At 45.0% G+C, this 23,464-nt stretch overlaps 1 protein-coding gene across 2 annotated transcripts in view; it reads right to left on the bottom strand.

Annotated features, from left to right (window-relative positions):
* Window positions 1-23,464, bottom strand: part of LOC126458459 (anoctamin-10) — a 317,839-nt gene that overhangs the window by 157,257 nt on the left and 137,118 nt on the right. The gene's annotated exons all lie outside the window — the stretch shown is intronic.

Consider the following 23,464-nt stretch of genomic DNA (forward strand, 5'->3'; position numbering starts at 1 on the left):
TGAATAGCCGTTCTTAAAACCCTCCTGGACCACGACTATTACATTCGTAACAGAAAGAACTGTCGAAGCCCTCTAGGCTACGCGCCCCGCAGGAATCCCTAACACAGTTTCACTGTGATTGGAAAAACCCCCACTCGACTCCCTCCAAAATTCAGACCAGGGAAACTCTGGATATTTCAACATTTCCGCCCATCAGCATGGAAGTCAAAGCTTTATTCTTCTTTGTCACGGGCAATCCCGCTGGGCCTGTTTCCTTTTCTTCTAATTCTAGCAGTATTTTACTTTCATTTACCAAGCTAATGTTTTGAAGTTCCCTGGAGATTTGAGGGACCCTGACAATGAATCCAACCCAGTAACTCTCACAAGACGTAAACCAGTTATGGCCAATTCCAATTAATGCTTTGGCTAGTCTCAATGATGCGAAAAAACCATCAGAAACTGCGACAGTCTTTCGCATCGTCCTTAATGTTGCTCTCACAAGGTTGTGTGTTACAACGTGTTAGAGTGTGTAGTTTAGATTAACCACGTTAATCCACCGCACATGACCAATTCTGCTGCTGATCCAGCGATGCTTAGATTCTGGGAGCTATATGCAAAATCACTGCCTTCGTCCATTGTGGAGATGGACGAGGAGGAGGGTGACGTAGCAGTGGACAAGTAGTAGTAGTAGTAGTAGTAGTAGAAGAAGAAGTCGGAGGAGGAGGAGGAGGAGGAGGAGGAGGAGGACGAGGAGGAACTAGGATACATGAACAAACAGACAAGGAAGGTGTAGAATGTCCCCTTAACGTCTGCGTCTGAAGTTTAGACCCAAGAATATTACGCCATTTATAGTCACGCAACTTTGTATGATGTGTACTGAAGAGTGAAGATCGATTCACGCTTGACGGAACGGAAAATCAAAACATTCCACAGGACATTTCAAATGGCGCCATTCACACAGGCCCCCAACGCCACAAAACGGAACGGGAACGGGATTTCACCACAGTCTAACACATACAGTTATACTTTGTGACAGCAGTGCTTCAAGCAGCTAGTAAGTTATACTTCCCAATGCAATATTGGATGCGTGCCAATAGTAGTATTTATAATGATCTGTAACAGTTTTTACAATGAGGAGCGTTTGTAGTGCCATAAGTCGACAATAACCAAAAGGTGACATCACATTTGTCTTCCTTTAGTTTCCTACGGACCCTGGGAGGTATGAAACGGAACATTACAGAACAGAACTTGTAACCTACATATATTTAATGAAAAATGTCGCTTTCTCTTAAGAATAACAAAATTTCTCTAAACAACTAAACACCTGACCTTTTGCAGTAAGAAGTAGTATGTACCTACTCAACAAAGTGAAGTGCTGTTTACTATACTTCCAAACAAATCAGTAAATGTGCAACGCAGGAACTTGTATGGAATGCAGAACCTGCATTATTAAACGTACCAAAGAAGCTACCACAAATGTAGCTGAGGGAAAAACTACACAGACGTGATTATAAAAAGCAAGCAAACTGATCCTCAACATAGAAGAATCAATTCCAGTATCTTTGTTAAGTCAGTGCCGAAAACGGCAATAATCCTCAACAAATTCGATTTTGAAATAAAAGTAGTTACAAATAAAAAATTATTCGTGTATTGGTAAGTCGAGTGAAATGTAAGGAAGTGCGAATCATTAGACTCCACACAAAACTGTTGCGTATCAATGGGCGTGCCTACCATAATAGGAACAGAAAACAACACAAGTACATGCTTTTCAAGGATAAAAAATGTGTGTATATTCTATTGATTTCAGCGGTTTAAGCTGCAATTATACACATATTCGAAAGTATTTCTTCATGAATAAGTTGCAGCTTACGGCAATGAGTCAGGAAGAGTCGGCTGTTTTTAGATTTACTTCACGATCATTCGTGTGTCGATAATAATTTACAAACGCTTGGGGGCGCAAAAACATAGTAAATATTTCTATAAGTAAGTAGAGAAACAACTTAAAACAAACGCTAATGTTACAGCTGCTTTCTCACCGCTAGGGGCCCTAATGTCGTTCCATCTGTCAGATGGTAACAATTTTTTACAGCCGTATGTGCACGCGACTGTTTGTATGAGTTTGTGACTTCGCCACCTTTCTAGGAGAGAACGTTGTGGCGTTGACGGAAGTGGGGAACTACACTCCTGGAAATGGAAAAAAGAACACATTGACACCGGTGTGTCAGACCCACCATACTTGCTCCGGACACTGCGGGAGGGCTGTACAAGCAATGATCACACGCACGGCACAGCGGACACACCAGGAACCGCGGTGTTGGCCGTCGAATGGCGCTAGCTGCGCAGCATTTGTGCACCGCCGCCGTCAGTGTCAGCCAGTTTGCCGTGGCATACGGAGCTCCATCGCAGTCTTTAACACTGGTAGCATGCCGCGACAGCGTGGACGTGAACCGTATGTGCGGTTGACGGACTTTGAGCGAGGGCGTATAGTGGGCATGCGGGAGGCCGGGTGGACGTACCGCCGAATTGCTCAACACGTGGGGCGTGAGGTCTCCACAGTACATCGATGTTCTCGCCAGTGGTCGGCGGAAGGTGCACGTGCCCGTCGACCTGGGACCGGACCGCAGCGACGCACGGATGCACGCCAAGACCGTAGGATCCTACGCAGTGCCGTAGGGGACCGCACCGCCACTTCCCAGCAAATTAGGGACACTGTTGCTCCTGGGGTATCGGCGAGGACCATTCGCAACCGTCTCCATGAAGCTGGGCTACGGTCCCGCACACCGTTAGGCCGTCTTCCGCTCACGCCCCAACATCGTGCAGCCCGCCTCCAGTGGTGTCGCGACAGGCGTGAATGGAGGGACGAATGGAGACGTGTCGTCTTCAGCGATGAGAGTCGCTTCTGCCTTGGTGCCAACGATGGTCGTATGCGTGTTTGGCGCCGTGCAGGTGAGCGCCACAATCAGGACTGCATACGACCGAGGCACACAGGGCCAACACCCAGCATCATGGTGTGGGGAGCGATCTCCTACACTGGCAGTACACCACTGGTGATCGTCGAGGGGACACTGAATAGTGCACGGTACATCCAAACCGTCATCGAACCCATCGTTCTACCATTCCTAGACCGGCAAGGGAACTTGCTGTTCCAACAGGACAATGCACGTCCGCATGTATCCCGTGCCACCCAATGTGCTCTAGAAGGTGTAAGTCAACTACCCTGGCCAGCAAGATTTCCGGATCTGTCCCCCATTGAGCATGTTTGGGACTGGATGAAGCGTCGTCTCACGCGGTCTGCACGTCCAGCACGAACGCTGGTCCAACTGAGGCGCCAGGTGGAAATGGCATGGCAAGCCGTTCCACAGGACTACATCCAGCATCTCTACGATCGTCTCCATGGGAGAATAGCAGCCTGCATTGCTGCGAAAGGTGGATATACACTGTACTAGTGCCGACATTGTGCATGCTCTGTTGCCTGTGTCTATGTGCCTGTGGTTCTGTCAGTGTGATCATGCGATGTATCTGACCCCAGGAATGTGTCAATAAAGTTTCCCCTTCCTGGGACAATGAATTCACGGCGTTCTTATTTCAATTTCCAGGAGTGTATGTCGTCGTCTCCTAACATTGAAAGTTGGCGTTTTTCGTTGTGTTCACTCATGGTCTAAAAGTGGATTTCGTGCTTTTGCGTCTTCTAAGGCATTATTTTGTTGTTGTGCATTGAAATGTTCAAATGTGTGTGAAATCTTATGGGACTTAACTGCTAAGGTCATCAGTCCCTAAGCTTACACATTACTTAACCTAAATTATCCTAAGGACAAACAAACACACCCATGCCCGAGGGAGGACTCGAACCTCCGCCGGGACCAGCCGCTCAGTCCATGACTGCAGCGCCGTAAGACCGCTCGGCTAATCCCGCGCGGCTGTTGTGCTTCGTTTTCGTTTAACATAGACAATGCTCCATGACGCCTTGGATTTTATTTTACGGAGAGTGCACTTCCACAAGAAAGGCCAGATATCTGAAAGCGAAAAATGACATTTGCAACTGAACAGTGCTGACACCTACACTGTGTATAAGCAAGAACATAAACTGAGGAAGCAATTTTCTTTAAATAACCTTTTGTTAAGTGAAAAAGTAACCTCTGCGGAAGGAAAAAATACAGTTGTTTATAACACTTGCTACGCAGGGAAAGAGACAACGGATAAGGTAAACAGGCGCTTTGTATTCCCCTATAAATATTGATTTCTGTGAAACTTTCCTGGCCGATTCATATCAGCGCACACTCCGTTGCAGAGTGAAAATCTCATTCTGGATCGATTTCTGCGTTTGTATTTCTATAACTACTTTCGTTACCAAATAAACGTGACGTTTTTAAATGTTTCAGTTCTTAGCAACTCATCATAGACAAGTGATCAAGAACATCCGATACGTAGTTTGGACTGGTCATTAACAAACATTAATATTGTTAGATCCTTAATTCTAGCTGATTACTCCAACTTTTTGTATCACGGACGGTGTCACATAACCTCACATTCACCGTTCAGTACTGGGCTAAGCCAACTGACGTCGTGTCGACTTTCCGTCGGGAGTGAAGCCTGTACCATTTGACGGTGACATACTAAATAAGCAATTTAAGTTGTCTGAACTATTTAGTGGATTGTGCTTTTATAAAATCACGTTTAGAAATTTTCATCTAGTTCAGCTCACGACAGGTAATGGGTTGGTTGGTTGATTGGGGTTGAAGGGACCCAACAGCAAGGTCATCAGTCCCTTGTTTTGAAGGTGGGCATTCGGACGGATTTACATGTCACAAGAGTCATAACGATAAAAGGCAAAAGGCTAAAAAACGTAAAAGTGCAGTCGTGTTGTCAATGGTGAAAACAAAAGGAGGGAAGTCAGCAGGTCGACAGGTAATGTTAACAAAGCTCCAATCTAACGAAAAGACTCGGGAGCAGCCCAAGCTTAGTCACGTGCCACTGTTTGTTTGCGGAAGCAGTAAGGCTCTAGCACAAAACAGCATTAATGCTCATTCTCTTTCAATCTGCACCATGTCGTGTGGCACCTAAAGAACACTTGCGTCAGACTGAGAAACTCAGCTCTCGCGCTTATCTTACTGTAAATACGGTATGTCATCGCAATCCTTGCTAATGTTCTTGTGTACTACGCCTACTCTGCAACACAATAGTGGACTGAGGACAGGAGTAACTGATGTCAGAGCGCAGTCAGAGTGAATCAACGGAACGAGGTACATCTGGATCGAATGCGTTTGCTGGGTTTGAGACAGTAGATTTTTCACTGTCCGGTCTGTGTAAGATATTAGGATGTTTTCCACAATCACTTACATAACTGCCGATTCTAGTTACCAGTTTCCGTTCACATGTTCAACGTAAGACAAGAACACACAGAGAAGAGACCTGATTCACGACCGTAATTTCTCCCCTCCACACAAGTTCACGAAGGGATGCTGTAGTTCACCTCTGATCGACGGCGAGTACCGAGGTCACAAGAAAAAGTGCTGGCTGAAGTGTACAAGATGATATGGGGCTTTCTTGAGACAAGCAACTCTGATTTAGTCTGTGCAATTTAGGTAAAGATAGTGAAATGCCACGTAACTGGAAGACAATCTCCTGGTGACAGGAACGTCATCCATGTACTTATTCCATTTATACATTAGTAATATAATTTTTACAAGAATCGCAGCCGGCGTTCCAGGTTCGTAACAAAAGGAATTTTAGAGCTGTATTTTCCTTTTAGTAACAATTAAACAAAGACAAAAACCAAAGAATTTAAGGAACTATTGCCAGATAATGTTACTTAGGTAGTAATTCTATTTCAGTATCAAGAACAAATTGCGAAAGAAGATTGAAAAGTATAAGCAGCTCATAATTAATGATTCTCTATTTTTTTGTATTGTACTTTCACATAGTGTTGTGTACATAGTTCCGCGTAGTCAGCGCGTACACAACTTTCCCACTAGAGCGCGCCCCACTAAGCACAACAGCGCAGGCGCAGCGCTCGTCCATCTCCGGACTACGAGATGGGGCTGTCTTAGAGACGGACCAAATTCTGCTTCCGCCGATCCGCGTATTAATATGTAACGCAGCCAATGAGATTGCTGCTAACGTAGAACCCTTTCTCCTCGCGGATCACACTCGCGCAGTGATACCTGAACGCGCGAGGTATTATAACGAGTGTACAGACCTCCGATTAGTCAGTCTGCATTTGTCTGCACCAGTCTGTACCAGTCTACATTTGTCTGTAACAGTCTATAGTCAAGTTTCAGTCTGCGCCTAATAAGATTACCATATTCCTGTCCATAGCCATGAAGATAAATGTATAGACACTTTGTCAAGTATCAGAGATATGTGAGAATAAGATTAACCTACCAAGACCAAAGGAACGTCAGATTGTCAATTGTAAATAGCATCCAGAATCAAGTTAAGTAATGTCTATGCTTTATTATTATTTTAATAAATGTGTGTGAAAATTAATCAAGCTCTGTTTAAAGTTGGTCACCGTTAATCTGCTACTCTAAGCGTGCAAGTGGCATTTCTATCGTCTGACCTAACGGCAGAAGATAAGCACGCCACGATAAGACCACGAGACACATTGCTGACACGCGCCTACTTCGTTAGAGCGACAAGTGAAATAATCCGATGGTGTGTGTACCGAAGGTCTTACAGTACGCACGCCACACATAGGTTACTAATTATAATATCCAAATTTCATTGTCACCAACATGGAAGACTCAGGTTATGGAATCCACACGTATGGTTTCACGAAACATGTTCCAGATTGTTGCAGTTTCCGTGTACGACAGACACACAAATACGAGTGTCACTCCAAAAGAAATGCACACTATTTTTTTTAAATCCATCTTTTATTCTACATGTTTGAATGTTTTACAGTGTGTAGATACATCCTTTAGGAACAATTTTTTCGTTTCTCCACGTAATTTCCATCCCTCTCAACTGCCATCTTGGAATCAGCGCCTGTATACCTGCACGGTAAAATTCTGGACCAATCGGTTGGAGCCACTGTTTGGCAGCGTGCACAAGGGGGTCATCATTTTCAAACCTTGTTCCACGAAGAGTCTTTCAGTTTCCCAAAGAGATGAAAGTCACATGGAGCCAGGTCAGGACTGTAAGGTGGGTGTTTCAGTGTTGTCCAACCGAGTTTTGTGATCGCTTCCATGGTTTTTTGACTGACATGTGACCGTGCATTGTCGTGCAACTGCAAAACATCCTGCTTTTGCCGATGTGGTCGAACACGACTCAGTCGAGCTTGAAGTTTCTTCAGTGTCGCACATATGCATCAGAATTTATGGTGGTTCCATTTGGCACGATTTCCACAACCAAGAGTCATTCGGAATCGAAAACTACCGTAGCCATAACTTTTGCAGCACAAAGTGTGGTTTTGAATTTTTTTTCTTGGGTGAATTTGCATGATGCCACTCCATTGATTGTCTCTTCGTCTCTGGTGAAAAATGATGGAGCCATGTTTCATCACCTGTCACAATTCTTCCAAGAAATTTATCTCCACCATTCTCGTATTGTTCCAAAAGTTTCTTTGTGAGCCACCCACCTGGCTCAAAACTTTTTAACGCCAACACTTTCAGTATTCTGCAAACACTTCCTTCCCCCATCCCAGCGTAGGATGACAATTCGTTCACTGTGATGCGTTTGTCAGCAGTCACCAATTCGTTAACCCTCCGGACATTGTCTGGAGTGTGTGTGGTACGAGGCCGCCGCTGCGAGGACAAGCCTCAATATTGTCGTGCCCGCTTTCATCACGTAACCTGCTTGCCCACTGACTAACAGTACTGCGATCGACAGCATCATCTCCATACACGTTTTTCAACCTCTTGTGGATGTTTCCCACTGTCTCATTTTCACAACACAGAAATTCTATGACAGCACGTTGCGTCTGACGAACGTCAAGTGTAGCAGCCACCTTGAAGACATGCTGTAACGGCGCCACTCACAGGAACAGGTTGAACTAAGTTTGAAAACAAGTGGGAAGGATGTATCTATACACTGTAAAACTTTCATACATGCAGAATGAAAATTGTATTCTTACAAAAATAGTGTGCATTTCTTTTGGAGTGACCCTCGTATGTCCCAAATTTTTGTCAATGATGTGCATACTACTGGAAAGCATGGATACACACGAGAGGCAATTCACGTCCAAGTGTTTTTCGTAATTCGCTTTGGTTGTTGTGACCGTAAGTTCAACGAAGGACTGTGGCACTGGCTTGGCGTGATAAGGGAGCCACAGTGTTGACACTAGCAACACCCGCCCCCCAGAGGCACGGACTGTTTGTTGAAAGTCCCATTGTCAGGGAGAGAGAGACAGTAATTTATGCACGCGGTGCCAAGAACAATAAACAGCGTAAATCAGCTCTCTGACAGGCGCACACGCCGGCTGAGACCCGCTGATGCGCTGTCTGAGCAGCACACTCCGCTAGAGACCTGCCGAGGTGGGTCCCTCGCGCTCCTGACCTTCGTTTAAGCCGGATTCACACAAGCAGCAAGTGTCGCCACAGCCAGTAGCATACTTCAGTTACATGTGTGAAATCCCAGTTTTTAGTGTGAGTACTTAAGAGACGCAACTATTGTTACGCCACAAAAAGTTCAGTTTCTGTCGGATTTATCGTGGACTAATTGCTGCTGTGCTCCATTAGACTTCAGTGTGCTTTAATATTAATACTGAAAAAATTGTGAACAGCGGCCGGCCGGAGTGGCCGAGCGGTTCTAGGCGCTACAGTCTGGAACCGCGCGACCGCTACGGTCGCAGGTTCGAACCCTGCCTCGGTCATGGATGTGTCTGATGTCCTTAGGTTAGTTAGGTTTAAGTAGTTTTAAGTTCTAGGAGACTGAAGACCTCAGCAGTTAAGTCCCATAGTGCTCAGAGCCTTTTTTTTTTTTCCTTGTCAACAGCAGTCAGCAGTTACACTTTCGCAGCTTCTGAAACTAAGGAACAACAACCGATGTCTGATTTTAAGCGGCAGCAGTGTGTGTGTGTGTGTGTGTGTGTGTGTGTGTGTGTGTGTAAACCGATAACGTATCCCCCAATCTTAAAAGATTTTGGGGTGAATAAATAAATTTAATATACGTAAACAAAAAAGTTAGATGTATAAACTTCGTGATTTGAAAGACCATGCATTGTATAAATTGTAGATTGTATGCAGAAAAAAGGTCCAAAGTGTGATGCCTATCTCGACGAACACAATAAGATCCTAAAATCTTGGAAAAATGGCTTAATGATATTTACATACCAGTTATTGGTTAGTTTGCCACTGCAGATAGAATTTTCGTCTCCGAGTATTATTTCTTTCATAAATACGTTCGTGGCCCCTGATTTACCCCTGTGCGAAATTTTTTCGGATCCAACATTTAGTATTGTATTTAATCTTGTCACAGTGCTATTGCCATAACCTGCGCTATCTACTTCACACCCGGCCATTTGATTTCAACTGACGCCATATTGAAAGCTGTGCAACAATGTAGATTTTGTGGCTTCGTGTGTAAATGGTAGTTCCCGATGCCATTTCTGAAATCTACAAGCTGTGGCGCCACAGTAGTTGCGTGTGTGAACCCGGCTTTACGCATACAAATGCTCAGCGGAATGGCGCCATCGTAAAACATTTTGTAAGAGCTTTCGTGTGTTAAGTGACAGTGGCCGCTGGGTATCGGGTGAGTGATATCTAAATTACAGTTAAAACAACACGGTTACAGAATCGTACATATTACGTAAATTATAGGCCCCACGACAGACACAATAAAATTTTTGTTGGGGGTATGATTCAGCAATAGAGAAACGCGTTTTCTTTACTCACCTCGCTTTTGGATAGCAACGACAAAACTATCCGGTTTTATTGCTCTGTTTTTCTTTTTAGTGTTGAAATTTCAGTGATCAATATAAATAAAATTTTAAATGTTCGTTCGTTCAAAATCGCGTATCTTCGAATTTTCTTCACCGATTGCTTTGAAACTTTGGCACGACGAAGCATTAGAATACGCGCTTGATTTTACATACAACTTTTTTAAAAAAGTATGGATAATATATAAATAAAGAAGTAATATATAAAGGGGAAAAGGTATTACCAAAAATCTTTCGAAGCTTATGACCGAGTAACTTCAAATTTTTACACAATACTCTAATGAACGTTCGGACGGACATAAGATAATAGGTGAATCACGGAAGACTTAACATCCCTTTTGTTTCGTGAACGGTTACACATATCGAAACGCACTTTTCAGCAGATGTTAATGTCGAGGGCATGTATGTTTTTGTTAACGTTTTTATCAACTGAGATATTGAAATAAGTTTTTTTTAATTGAACCGTATGCTTTTTATAACTGCTTTCGATAGCTCTTGAGAAGACAATTACAGTGATATACCGTTTGTCAATGCTGACGTAAAAACCTGTCTTTAAAAAATTCTAGAAATGTCCTAGAATATGAGAGCACAGTGGCTGGGAACGGCGTTTGTGGGTCAAACACTGCCAAGCAGGCGTCACCGACCAGGCTGCGTTGTATATATGCCGTAAGGTAGGCCTGCACCTTATTTTCCCTTGAACCAACTTAACGACGTAGATGGAGGTTCACGTACGAATGTTGTATACGGAAATACAACATAGGCTAGAATCTGGCGTTTCTTAAAGGGCTTAAGGAAATTATTTCACATTTGAGTATCCTCCCAGAATTACGAGAGATATACAGAGAAATCAACTGTTCATTCTTCAAAAATAAAGAGACCTTCTCTTCTGCAAAAAGCAACTACTGTATTAAATATCTGTTAGAAGGAAGATTCGACCTATATTTTCCTATATGTGGCTATGTGCTTCTGAGGGCAAAATACGTGCTGTCGGACAACTGTCTCTACCTACACTGCTCAAAATTATATCATTCGTTGAACTACACATTCTATTAAAAATACTTTGATGGCCACCTGTGCATCGCAAAACAAATAATATTGTTAACGGAACGTCGTTTCATGCTGAACGTAAGCGCGTAATGGCAGTGTTACCAGCTATCTGTAACACACACTGTCGACTTCTTTGACACTGCAGTGAAATTTGGTACATACCGAAATGAAATAAAAAAATTACTAACAATGATGTAGTAACCATCTAAATCACATATGAATTTTGTCTTCCAAAAAAATAACTTTATCCTATATTTAAGCATATGTCCAAACTGTTGACCATGGACTGAAAGGCGCGTTTGCAATCTCCGTTCGTAGGAAGATGAACAGATGTAATTACAGTGGATGATATAGTAGAGCATACACTGGCGATTCGACAGCACATATCGTCCGGCATAGTTGGAGCTTCGTCACAGGCTGCATCTTTGAGTAATCCCCAAAGAAAGAAATGGAGATTCAAATAGGAGGACCTCTGAGGCCATTTGACAACAAATTTCGTCCTATGCAACGTTCAGAAAAGTTCTCATTTAGTATTTGCGTTGCAACAGCTGGACAACCGTCGTGTTGCAGGCACATACACTAACTGTCGAATACCCAGTGGCACAACCTCTAGAGAAACAGCAGAATTTGTCAGAAAGTGTCCGTACGAATGTCCATTTAGAACGCCCGAGATGAAGTAAGGTCCCACAGTGTAACTTCCTATGTTCCCACACCATACGTTTACGCTCCACGGCCGTTGACGTTGCACGTACCGGGTGTAGAAGTATGAAACCGGAATTTCCCTATAGACGGTGCTAGCCGTCAGTGTAGGGACCGTGGGATCGCGTCTGCAGTGCCATCTGCTTCCTGTAACGGCTGATCACGAATGTCAACACACAGTAACCCAAGTTCCATAGATCGATATTTGTTTGAAACCCGTAAACATTTCTAGTTTTGCGCCTACGAACTAGGATTTGCGGACAGCACTGGTTTTCTCTTATTTGAAGAAAACTGCTGCAGAATCGCATCGAATGCTTGTCGAAGCTTTCGGCGAACATGTTCTACGGAAAACACAATGTTTCGAGTGGTTCAAAAAATTCAAAGGTGGTGATTTTGTCATGAGAAACGACGAGTACGGGAAACCTCCAAAAAAGTTCGAAAGCAACGAATTGCATACCTTATTGGATGATGATAAAAAATAAAATGTCGTGTGACTAGTGCCTCCCGTCGGGTAGACCGTTCGCCTGGTGCAAATCTTTCGATTTGACGCCACTTCGGCGACTTGCGCGTCGATGCGGATGAAATGATGATGATGATGATTAGGACAACACAACATCCAGTCCCTGAGCGGATAAAATCTCCGGTCCAGCCGGGAATCGAACCTGGGCCCTTAGGAGTGACATTCTGTCGCACTGACCACTCAGCTACCGTGGGCGAACTTGAATGAAGATGATACTCAGACTCAACCGGAACTCGCGGAACAATTGAATGTGGCGCAGAAAGCCGTCTCTCTTCTGCTGAAAGCTATGGGAAAGATGCAGAAAGTGGTAAAATGGGTTCCGCATGAACTGAATGAAAGACAGCAAGCAAATCGAAAGACCACTTCTGAAATGTTGCTCGCCAGATACGAAAGAAAGTAGTTTCTCTATCGAATAGTGACAGGCGATGAAAAATGGATATATTTTGAGAATCCTAAGCGTCGTAAATCATGGGTAAATCCAGGCAAACCATCGATATCCACTGAAACACCAAACAGCATTGGAAATAAGATAATGCTCTGTGTTTGGTGGGATCGGGAGGTTGTCATCTATTTACATAGAGCATTACGTGAAAAACGACCGGAATATGGAAAAAGGAAACGCAAAGTCATATTGCCCCAAGATAACGAATTATCACACAGCAAAACGGGTCAGGGAAACGATCGAGACTTTCAGTTGGGCATGCGGATTGTTCTCCAGACTTGGCTCCGCCCGATTATCATCTATTTCCATTACTGGGACACACACTCGCTGAGCAAAGCTTCAATTCGTATGAAAATGTACGAAAATGGCTTGTTGACAGATTTCCTTCAAAAGGAGAACTCCTTTTCTGGTTTGTCACTCACAGCCTGTCGGAGAGGTGGGAGAAATGTGTAAATAGCAATGGAGATTATTTTGAATAAAATATTGTTTATCAGTTTCAAACAAAAGACGTGTAATTATTGCAACCAAACACTGGTTTCATACTTATACACCTGGTAACAAAGCCAGTGTGGATTTTCGGCTGCCCAGTAGTGTATTATGCAAATTTACATTAGCGTGGTTAGTAAACGTTGCTTCATCGGTAAAGAGCACACCCTGGAAAGACGTAGGGTCTTCTCTCAGTTGCTGAAGGGCAAACCGACAAAAATTATGTACGACGTTCGAAATCGCGGTCGTCGAGTGTCTGATGTAGTGACAGATGATACGGATGGAAATTCTGTCGATGCAAGATATGAGTGACGGTCGTCTAGCTGATTCCACATGCCTTTGCTATATGTCTCGTACCATTGTGCGGATTCACTGTCGTTTTAGAAGAGCTGCTTCGTGTTCTCTGTCAGTTCAGTCTTCTCTCTTGTCCTCTTTTTGACGTTCAAGCAACCTAACCGCCCTTGTGTCTTATTGATTCAGGCAGTTGCCTGGAGCGTCATGACAATCCAGACGGATAGTTCTGTACTGCTGTACTGTTGATACGTCATTTCTTTTACATTCATTACATTAAAGTGCCATATACAACTTCTCCTTATTAGGGTACAGGTCTGCACGCAACGAATGTTGAAGCAGAAATGAGCGGGCAAGTAACCAGACAAATTTGTTGACATAATGACAGCGTAGCACGAGAGCTCTGCTTGCTTCGGTAATGCTGATTCCGGCCACCGTGCTCTCAAATTCTAGAACATTTCTCCATTTTTTTTACTATATGTTTCAACGTCAACATTAATAAATGCTGTATCACTGTAATTATCTTTTCAAGAGCCATCGAATGCAGTTATAAAAAGTACACAGTTCCATTTAAAAATGTACTTGCTTGAATATCTCCGTTGATACTAGCGCTAAAAATGTTAACCAAACAAAAATACGTGCTCTTGATGCTCTAACATTTCCGAAAACCACGTTTCGATATGTGTAGCCGTTAACGAAATGTAAAAAGGGTGTTGCATCGTACGTGCCTCACCCTGGGAAACACTATTAGTACACAGGAATGTTGTACTTATGGCTTATTATTTGAATACTACTCGTACTACAGAATTTGAATTTGCAATAACAATAAACAAGGCTCAAGGACAGTGAGTGCGAAGAAGAGATGGACAGACGTTGGAAGGAAATAAACACAGAAAGCGGAAAGGAGAAGCTGGACAAGGAGAGGGGACAGGAGCAAATGGAGAAAGGGGGGGGGTGAGGAGGAGATGGACAGAGAGAGAGAGGGTGGGAGGAGGAGATGGACAGAGAGAGAGAGAGAGGGTGGGAGGAGGAGATGGATAGAGAGAGAGAGAGAGAGAGAGAGAGAGAGAGAGGGTGGGAGGAGGAGATGGATAGAGAGAGAGAGAGAGAGAGAGAGAGAGAGAGAGAGAGAGAGAGAGAGAGGGTGGGAGGAGGAGATGGATAGAGAGGGTGGGAGGAGGAGATGGATAGAGAGGGTGGGAGGAGGAGATGGACAGAGAGAGAGAGAGAGGGTGGGAGGAGGAGATGGACAGAGACAGAGAGGGTGGGAGGAGGAGGAGATGGACAGAGAGAGAGAGAGGGTGGGAGGAGGAGGAGGAGGAAGATAGGGGGAGGAGGAGATGGATAGTGACAGGAAGAGGAGGAGGAGGAGGAGGAGATTATGACGTTTGTCATATTCCCATACGTATTAGAAAGATGCGTTTTCTCTTTTCTCTCTTTTCCATTTAACCAGATGGAGCCACAGTAACGCGTGGCAGGGAACAATTAGTTTCAAACAAATTAGTGTCATTCGTGCCTCAGAGTTCCGACAGTTCCGTCTCGCAACCTGTTGCGCACAGATAGCTCTGTGCTGTCATGGTATTACCTCGCACGCCTATTGCGTATTCATTTCTTGCGGAACTTTCTATTGAAGCCCTTCCTTGACTCATTAACAGGTCCACCTGAGCTGAGTGTTACGCTCCTTCACCTTCGTCGTTGGCGATGGACTGTGACAGTGGACTGATGTTCATGATATTCAGAAGTGCAGAACTGTGTTTCTTTTCATAAAGACTGAAGACAACAGACTACTACAACCGATGCAGGGGAAAACAGAGTTTATCTGTCCATCTCTGCAACTATTATTACCGTTTATTTTCTATTTCCTGTAATAAAAAAAATCACGAAGCCAAATTTTAAACTTTTACGTTTCGGTGGGAGACAACTGCGGGGTTTCGATAAAATTATCCTTTAATTATGTTGCGCAGCGTAGTTCAACTCTAGAGCTCTCATAAGCAAGCAGTGCTCTCTTTTAAGAGACGTGGTGAATATTTAACTAAGAACTTACATATTAAGTACGGTATAGCCACCATTGTTGTGCCCCTCTCATCTCTTCCTTTCTCCTCTCCATCATAGCTTCGAATGTTACCATTCTATTTCTCTTCCTCTAACCTAGCTACCTCTTCTAAATCTCTTTCACCCCATTCTGTCATCTTATGTCTCTGCTCGATGAGAATAACTCACAAGCTGCAAGAACATGACGAGAAAATTCCCAACTAGCAATAGGACTGACATTCATAAACGAAAAACATGTTTACTTTCATATACATAGTCACTACTACTACTACTACTACTACTACTACTACTACTACTATTATTATTTCTCTTTCTTGTCTCAGCCGTTATGTCTGGTTAAAAATAGAAAGTGACGCGGACCTTGATCAAGCGTGACTTCCTTTTAACTGTACGGTATATGTTACATTGCATTTAGGAACTTTTTTTTTTTTTTTTTTTTTTTTTTGTTTGTGGTTTTAGGGCGCAAAACTTCTATGGTCATTAGCGCCCAGCCCGTGACGTAGAAAACAGGAAAAAAACGAAATTTAAAATCAGCAGCAATGGAAACAAAGTCAGAAAATTTGAGAAACTAAAGGCAGAAGGAATGCTTAAAAGTCCACTATAGAAAGGGGTTGGTTGTCCCCCAAAAAAAAGCTTCAAATGACTGACGTCATTTCACTGTCACTAATAAACTGTAGAACGCGGTCAGCTGAGCGCGTGTCATCTGCTAAAATCGACGATAGATCAGGCGATAGCTGTAGACGGGAGCGTAACGGATTAAAATAGGGGCATTCAATTAAAAGGTGTCTGACAGTCCACAGCTGAGAGCAGTGGGGACAGAGTGGGGGAGGATCACCGCTTAAAAGATGTCGATGACTAAAAAGACAGTGCCCTATCCGGAGTCGAGCTAAAATTACCTCCTCCCGACGACGCGTTCGGGAGGAAGAGGTCCAAGCGCAAGGAAGGGCTTTCACTTCCCGCAATTTATTGTGGGGAAGTGTTGACCAATGCGCATGCCATAAATGAGTGACTTGGCGACATAAACCGCTCCGTAGATCGGTAAACGGAAGAGACTGAAGAGCTGGCCGAGGAAGAGAGACTGCAGCCTTGGCCGCTATATCGGCCGCCTCATTTCCACAGATACCAGCGTGTCCCGGGAGCCAGAGGAACGCCACTGAGACGCCCCCCAGGTGGAGCAAGCGCAGACAGTCCTGAATCCGGTGGACCAGAGGGTGCACAGGGTAAAGAGCTTGGAGACTTAGGAGAGAGCTGAGAGAATCGGAGCAGATTACGTACTGTATCCGCTGATGGCGGCGGATGTAGTGGACAGCCTGGAGAACAGCGTAAAGCTCCGCAGTATAGACCGAACACTGGTCGGGAAGCCGAAAGTGATTTGGGGTGTCGCCAACAATATAGGCACTCCCTACACCTAACGATGTTTTCGAGCCATCGGTGTAAATAAATGTGGCTTCCGTCATTTGTGCACATAGAGCAGCAAATGCCCGACGGTAAACAAGTGTAGGGGTACCATCCTTGGGAAATTGACATAGGTCTCTGAGCAAGTCGATCCGGGGACGGTGCCAAGGCGGTGCTGTACCCCAAGTTGTCAAGAAGGTTTTAGGAAAGCGGAAGGAAAGAGAATGGAGCAGTTGACGGAAGCGGACTCCCGGGGGTAGTAGGGAGGAGGAGCGGCCTGAATACCAGACATCAAAGGAGGCGTCGAAAAAAAGGTTATGGGCTGGATTAGCAGGCATGGAAGACAGATGGCTAGCATAACGACTCAGAAGGATTGCCCGCCGATTGGACAGCGGAGGTTCAGCAGTCTCAGCATAAAGGCTTTCCACAGGGCTGGTGTAAAAAGCTCCAGACACTAAACGTAATCCACGGTGGTGGATAGAGTCGAGTCGCCGAAGAATAGACGGCCGAGCAGAGGAGTAGACTATGCTTCCATAATCCAATTTCGAGCGCACTAAGGCGCGATAGAGGCGGAGAAGGACCACTCGGTCCGCTCCCCAAGAGGTACCATTCAGGACACGGAGGGTGTTAAGGGAACGCAGACAGCGAGCCGAAAGATAGGAAACGTGGGAGGACCAGCACAGTTTTCTGTCAAACATAAGACCCAAGAATTTAGCGACGTCGGAAAACGGAAGGTTGACAGGGCCTAGATGTAAGGAGGGCGGAAGAAACTCCTTACGTCGCCAAAAATTAACACAAACGGTCTTACTGGGTGAGAAACGGAAGCCGGTTTCGATGCTCCACGAGTGGAGGCGATCGAGACATCCTTGAAGACGTCTTTCAAGAAGGCTGGTCCGTTGAGAGCTGTAGTAGATCGCAAAATCGTCCACAAAGAGGGAGCCCGAGACATCAGGAAGGAGACAATCCATAATTGGATTAATGGCGATGGCAAACAGTACAACACTCAGCACGGAGCCCTGGGGTACCCCGTTTTCTTGGGAGAAAGTACGGGAGAGAGTAGTGTTCACCCGCACCCTAAATGTGCGCTCTGCCATAAATTCGCGAAGAAAAAGGGGCAGCCGGCCTCTAAAGCCCCAAGAGAACAGTGTACGGAGGATGCCTGTCCTCCAACAGGTATCGTACGCTCTCTCCAGATCAAAAAATATTGCTACCGTTTGGCGTTTCCGGAGAAAATTGTTCATGATATAAGTGGAGAGAGCAACAAGATGGTCAACAGCAGAACGATGCTTTCGGAATCCGCATTGGGCAGGTGTTAAAAGACTGCGGGATTCCAGCCACCAAGCTAAACGGTAATTCACCATACGCTCCAAAACCTTACAGACACTACTCGTGAGAGAAATGGGGCGATAGCAAGAGGGGAGATGTTTGTCCTTTCCAGGTTTCGGAACGGGAACGACAATAGCTTCCCGCCATCGCCTGGGAAAGGTACTGTCGGTCCAAATTCGATTATAAAGGCGAAGGAGGTAACGCAGGCTATGGGTTGATAAATGCAGCAACATTTGGACATGGATACCATCCGGTCCTGGGGCGGAGGAGCGAGAAGAAGAGAGTGCATGTTGGAGTTCGCGCATGGAGAAAACAGTATTGTAGCTTTCGCGATTTTGAGAGGAGAAAGCAAGATGTCGCACTTCCGCTGCACGTTTCTTCGGGAGAAACGCCGGCGGGTAATTTGAAGAGCTCGAAATCTCAGCAAAGTGCTGACCCAATGAGTTAGAAATTGCGACGGGGTCCACTAAGGTATCATGCGCGACAGTGAGCCCAGAGACCGGGGAGAAACTAGGCGCGCCTGAGAACCGTCGAAGCCGACTCCAAACATCCGAGGAGGGAGTGAAGTTGTTAAATGAGCTAGTAAAGAATTTCCAGCTTGCCTTCTTGCTATCGCGGATGACGCGACGGCATCGCGCACGGAGCTGCTTATATCGGATACAGTTGGCCAAAGTTGGATGGTGACGGAAAATGCGAAGAGCACGTCGCCGCTCACGTATTGCGGCACGGCATGCCTCGTTCCACCAAGGGACTGGAGGGCGGCGGGGCAATTCGGAGGGGCGTGGTATTGAACGTTCCGCAGCTGTGAGAATAACGTCGGTAAAATGTGTGACCTCATCGTCGACGCTGGGAAAGCGACGGTCATCGAATGTCGCTAGAGACGAAAAAAGTGTCCAATCGGCTTGGGCAAACTTCCAGCGTCGCGAGCGCATATATGGTAGTTGAGGCTGCAGTCGAAGAACACATGGAAAGTGGTCACTCGAGTGTGTATCATCAAGGGCGAACCATTCGAAGCGCCGAGCTAGCGGAACAGTACCGACCGCAAGGTCCAAATGGGATAAATTTGCCGTGGAGGCAGACAAAAATGTGGGGACCCCAGTGTTGAGGCAGACTAGATCCGCTTGGTGGAAGACGTCAAGCAATAGTGAGCCACGTGGACAAGGATGTGGAGATCCCCAAAGCGGGTGGTGGGCATTGAAGTCCCCAACCAGCAAATAGGGGGGTGGAAGCTGATCAAGAAGATGAAGGAGATCAGCTCGTGCCATTGGTGTAGACGATGGAATGTATACCGTACAAAGAGAGAACGTGTATCCAGAAAGGGAAAGACGGACGGCGACAGCTTGGAAGGAAGTGTTTAAGGGGATTGGGTGATAATGGAGAGTATCATGGAGCAGAATCATGAGTCCTCCATGGGCTGGAGTGCCTTCAACAGAGGGGAGGTCATATCGGACGGACTGAAAATGGGAGAGAACAAAGCGGTCATGGGGACGCAGCTTTGTTTCCTGAAGACAGAAGATGACCGGCGAGTAGGATCGTAAGAGGATCGACAATTCCTCCCGATTGGCGCGAATGCCGCGGATATTCCAGTGGATAATGGACATAGGGTGAACAGAAATGGAGGAACGTCACCAAGGGTGCTGTCAACTCAACGACTGCTCAGAGCTTGCGACCGACAGCATGGAATGGCATTCAGTCGAAGGCAGAAGATCCTGATCCATAGGTTGGTCAGGAGCAGCTCCTGCCACCAACGATCGGCCAGTTGACCGGCCACCAACAGTGCGCCTCGGCGACACAGAAGATGGCCGAGGGCGATTTCCGCCAGGTGGTGCTGTAGATGGGACACGCCTTGGCGGAGAAGGAGAGGAACTGTGTTTCTTCGTAGCCTTCTTGGAGGTATGTTTAGATGAAGGAGGAACCGATGGTTGTGAAGTTGCAGTACGTAAAAACTCTTCACGAGAATGCTCTTTTTTGGAAGACTTGGCGTCTGACTTTTGGGCTCGAGATTTAGCAGAACCCGACGAAGGGTGAGCCATAGAGTGGGCAGGCGAAAGAGGTGAGGTTGAACGGGCGATCTTTGCGCTGGCCGATCTGACGACCGTGGTACTAAATGTGAGATCGCAAGTCTGCGTGGCCGCCTCCTTTGTTGGCCGAGGAGAAGCAAGGACAGCGCTGTATTTTCCTTTCTGAGGCACGGTGGGCTGTCGACTGGCGAGTAACTTTCGAGCAGCAAAGGTCGACACCTTTTCCTTCACTCTTATTTCCTGGATCAGCTTTTCGTCCTTAAAAACAGGGCAATCTCGAGAGGAAGCAGCGTGGTCACCCATACAGTTGATGCAGCGAGGGGATGGAGGTGGACAAGCACCCTCATGGGCATCCCTGCCACACGTAACACATTTGGCCGGATTTGAACAGGACTGGCTGGTGTGATTGAACCGCTGACATCGATAGCAACGCGTAGGGTTTGGGACATAAGGGCGAACGGAAATTATCTCATAGCCTGCTTTGATTTTTGATGGGAGTTGAACTTTGTCAAATGTCAAGAAGACAGTGCGGGTTGGAATGATGTTCGAGTCAACCCTTTTCATAACCCGATGAACAGCGGTGACGCCCTGGTCAGACAGGTAGTGCTGAATTTCTTCGTCAGACAATCCATCGAGGGAGCGTGTATAAACGACTCCACGCGAGGAATTTAAGGTACGGTGCGGTTCCACCCGGACAGGGAAGGTGTGGAGCAGAGAAGTACGCAGCAATTTTTGAGCCTGGAGGGCACTGTGTGTTTCCAACAACAGGGTGCCATTCCGTAGTCTGGAACAAGACTTTACAGGACCCGCAATTGCGTCGACACCTTTCTGAATAATGAAAGGGTTGACCGTGGAAAAGTCGTGACCTTCGTCAGACCGAGAAACAACAAGGAACTGTGGCAACGATGGAAGAACCGTCTGTGGCTGAGACTCAGTGAACTTACGTTTGTGAGCAGACATAGTGGAAGGTGAGGAAACCATTGCGGAAGAATCCCCCATGATTACCGGCGTCTCCGATGGCGCGCTCCTCCCTTGTGGGGGCCCTCACCGAGGGCACACCCGCCTTAGGTGATTGTTCACACCTCAGGTCACACCTCCCGACAAACGGACGGAGGGACCAATCGGCACTTTCGGAAGGTATCAGCTCGGGTAATCACCCCTCCCTGGGCCTGGCCTTTACCAGGGGGTACGTACGTGTCCTACCTGTCTACCCGGGGCGGGGAATTACGCGTTACCCCGTCACCGGCTACGCATGGAAGTGCGTGGGTCGGCCTTCAGACACGCACAGGGAGGAAGAAAGAGAAAGGGAAAGGAAAGAAGAGGGGGTCTCAAACGCCGCAGCGGAGAAAAGGGTAAAGAGAAGAGGTAAGGAAAGGAGATGGACAAAGGAAGGAAGAAGACATACAAGCAAGGAAGAAGAAGAATGCGGTACATTTACAAGCGTCCGTCTCCGGACGTAGGCGCAACCCATACTCCCAGAGGGGGAGAAAGTGAAGGAATCAGCCAGAGGTGAGGGGGGGGGGGTGAAGACAGGGGATGGGGAAGGATGCGGAAAGGGAAGGTATGCAGCCCGGAAAGGAAGGAAGGCCACATTAGCTCGGGGCCCCGTGCTCGCTACGCACGTATCCACAAAAGAGTTGTGGATCCCCTGGGGAAGCATTTAGGAACTTTCGGGTAATTGAACATGTATCAATAATTACAGATTTCTGTAGTTGTACATATACGTTTGGATGTAGCTGTATTGCGTTGATGTACTGGTGGATATTGTGGGGTATAACTCCTGTAGTTGATAGTATCATTGGTATAATGTCAACTTTATCCTGATGCCACATGTCATTGACTTCCTCAGCCAGTTGGATGTATTTTTCAATTTTTTTTCTCCTGTTTTCTTCTGTATATTTGTTGTATTGGGTATGGATATTTCGATTAGTTGTGTTAATTTCTTCTTTTTATTGGTGAGTATGATGTCAGGTTTGTTATGTGGTGTTTTATCTGCTATAATGGTTCTGTTCCAGTATAATTTGTATTCATCATTCTCCAGTACATTTTGTCGTGTAAACTTGTATGTGGGAACGTGTTGTTTGATTAGTTTATGTTGTATGGCAAGTTGTTGATGTATTATTTTTGCTACATTGTCATGTCTTTTGGTGTATTCTGTATTTGCTAGTATTGTACATCCCCTTGTGATGTGATCTACTGTTTCTATTTGTTGTTTGCAAAGTCTGCATTTATCTGTTGTGGTATAGGGATCTTTAATAATATGCTTACTGTAATATCTGGTGTTTATTATTTGATCCTGTATTGCAATCATGAATCCTTCCGCCTCACTGTATATATTGCCTTTTCTTAGCCATGTGTTGGATGCATCTTGATCGAAGTGTGGCTGTGTTAGATGATACGGGTGCTTGCCATATAGTGTTTTTTTTTTCCAATTTACTTTCTTCGTATCTGTTGATGTTATGTGATCTAGAGGGTTGTAGAAGTGGTTATGAAATTGCAATGGTGTAGCCGATGTATTTATATGAGTGATTGCTTTGTGTATTTTGCTAGTTTTTGCTCGTTCTATAAAGAATTTTCTTAAATTGTGTACCTGTCCATAATGTGGGTTTTTTATGTTGATAAATCCCCTTCCTCCTTCCTTTCTACTTATTGTGAATCTTTCTGTTGCTGAATGTATGTGATGTATTCTATATTTGTGGTATTGTGATCGTGTAAGTGTATTGAGTGTATTATTACTGTTATAATTATTCTTGACTGTTCTAATTATTCTTGACTGTTCTAATTATTCTTGACTGTTCTAATTATTCTTGACTGTTCTAATTATTCTTGACTGTTCTAATTATTCTTGACTGTTCTAATTATTCTTGACTGTTCTAATTATTCTTGACTGTTCTAATTATTCTTGACTGTTCTAATTATTCTTGACTGTTCTAATTATTCTTGACTGTTCTAATTATTCTTGACTGTTCTAATTATTCTTGACTGTTCTAATTATTCTTGACTGTTCTAATTATTCTTGACTGTTCTAATTATTCTTGACTGTTCTAATTATTCTTGACTGTTCTAATTATTCTTGACTGTTCTAATTATTCTTGACTGTTCTAATTATTCTTGACTGTTCTAATTATTCTTGACTGTTCTAATTATTCTTGACTGTTCTAATTATTCTTGACTGTTCTAATTATTCTTGACTGTTCTAATTATTCTTGACTGTTCTAATTATTCTTGACTGTTCTAATTATTCTTGACTGTTCTAATTATTCTTGACTGTTCTAATTATTCTTGACTGTTCTAATTATTCTTGACTGTTCTAATTATTCTTGACTGTT

The sequence above is a fragment of the Schistocerca serialis genome, chromosome 2 (assembly GCF_023864345.2).
Source record: "Schistocerca serialis cubense isolate TAMUIC-IGC-003099 chromosome 2, iqSchSeri2.2, whole genome shotgun sequence".
In the NCBI taxonomy this organism is placed as follows: Eukaryota; Metazoa; Arthropoda; class Insecta; order Orthoptera; family Acrididae; genus Schistocerca; species Schistocerca serialis.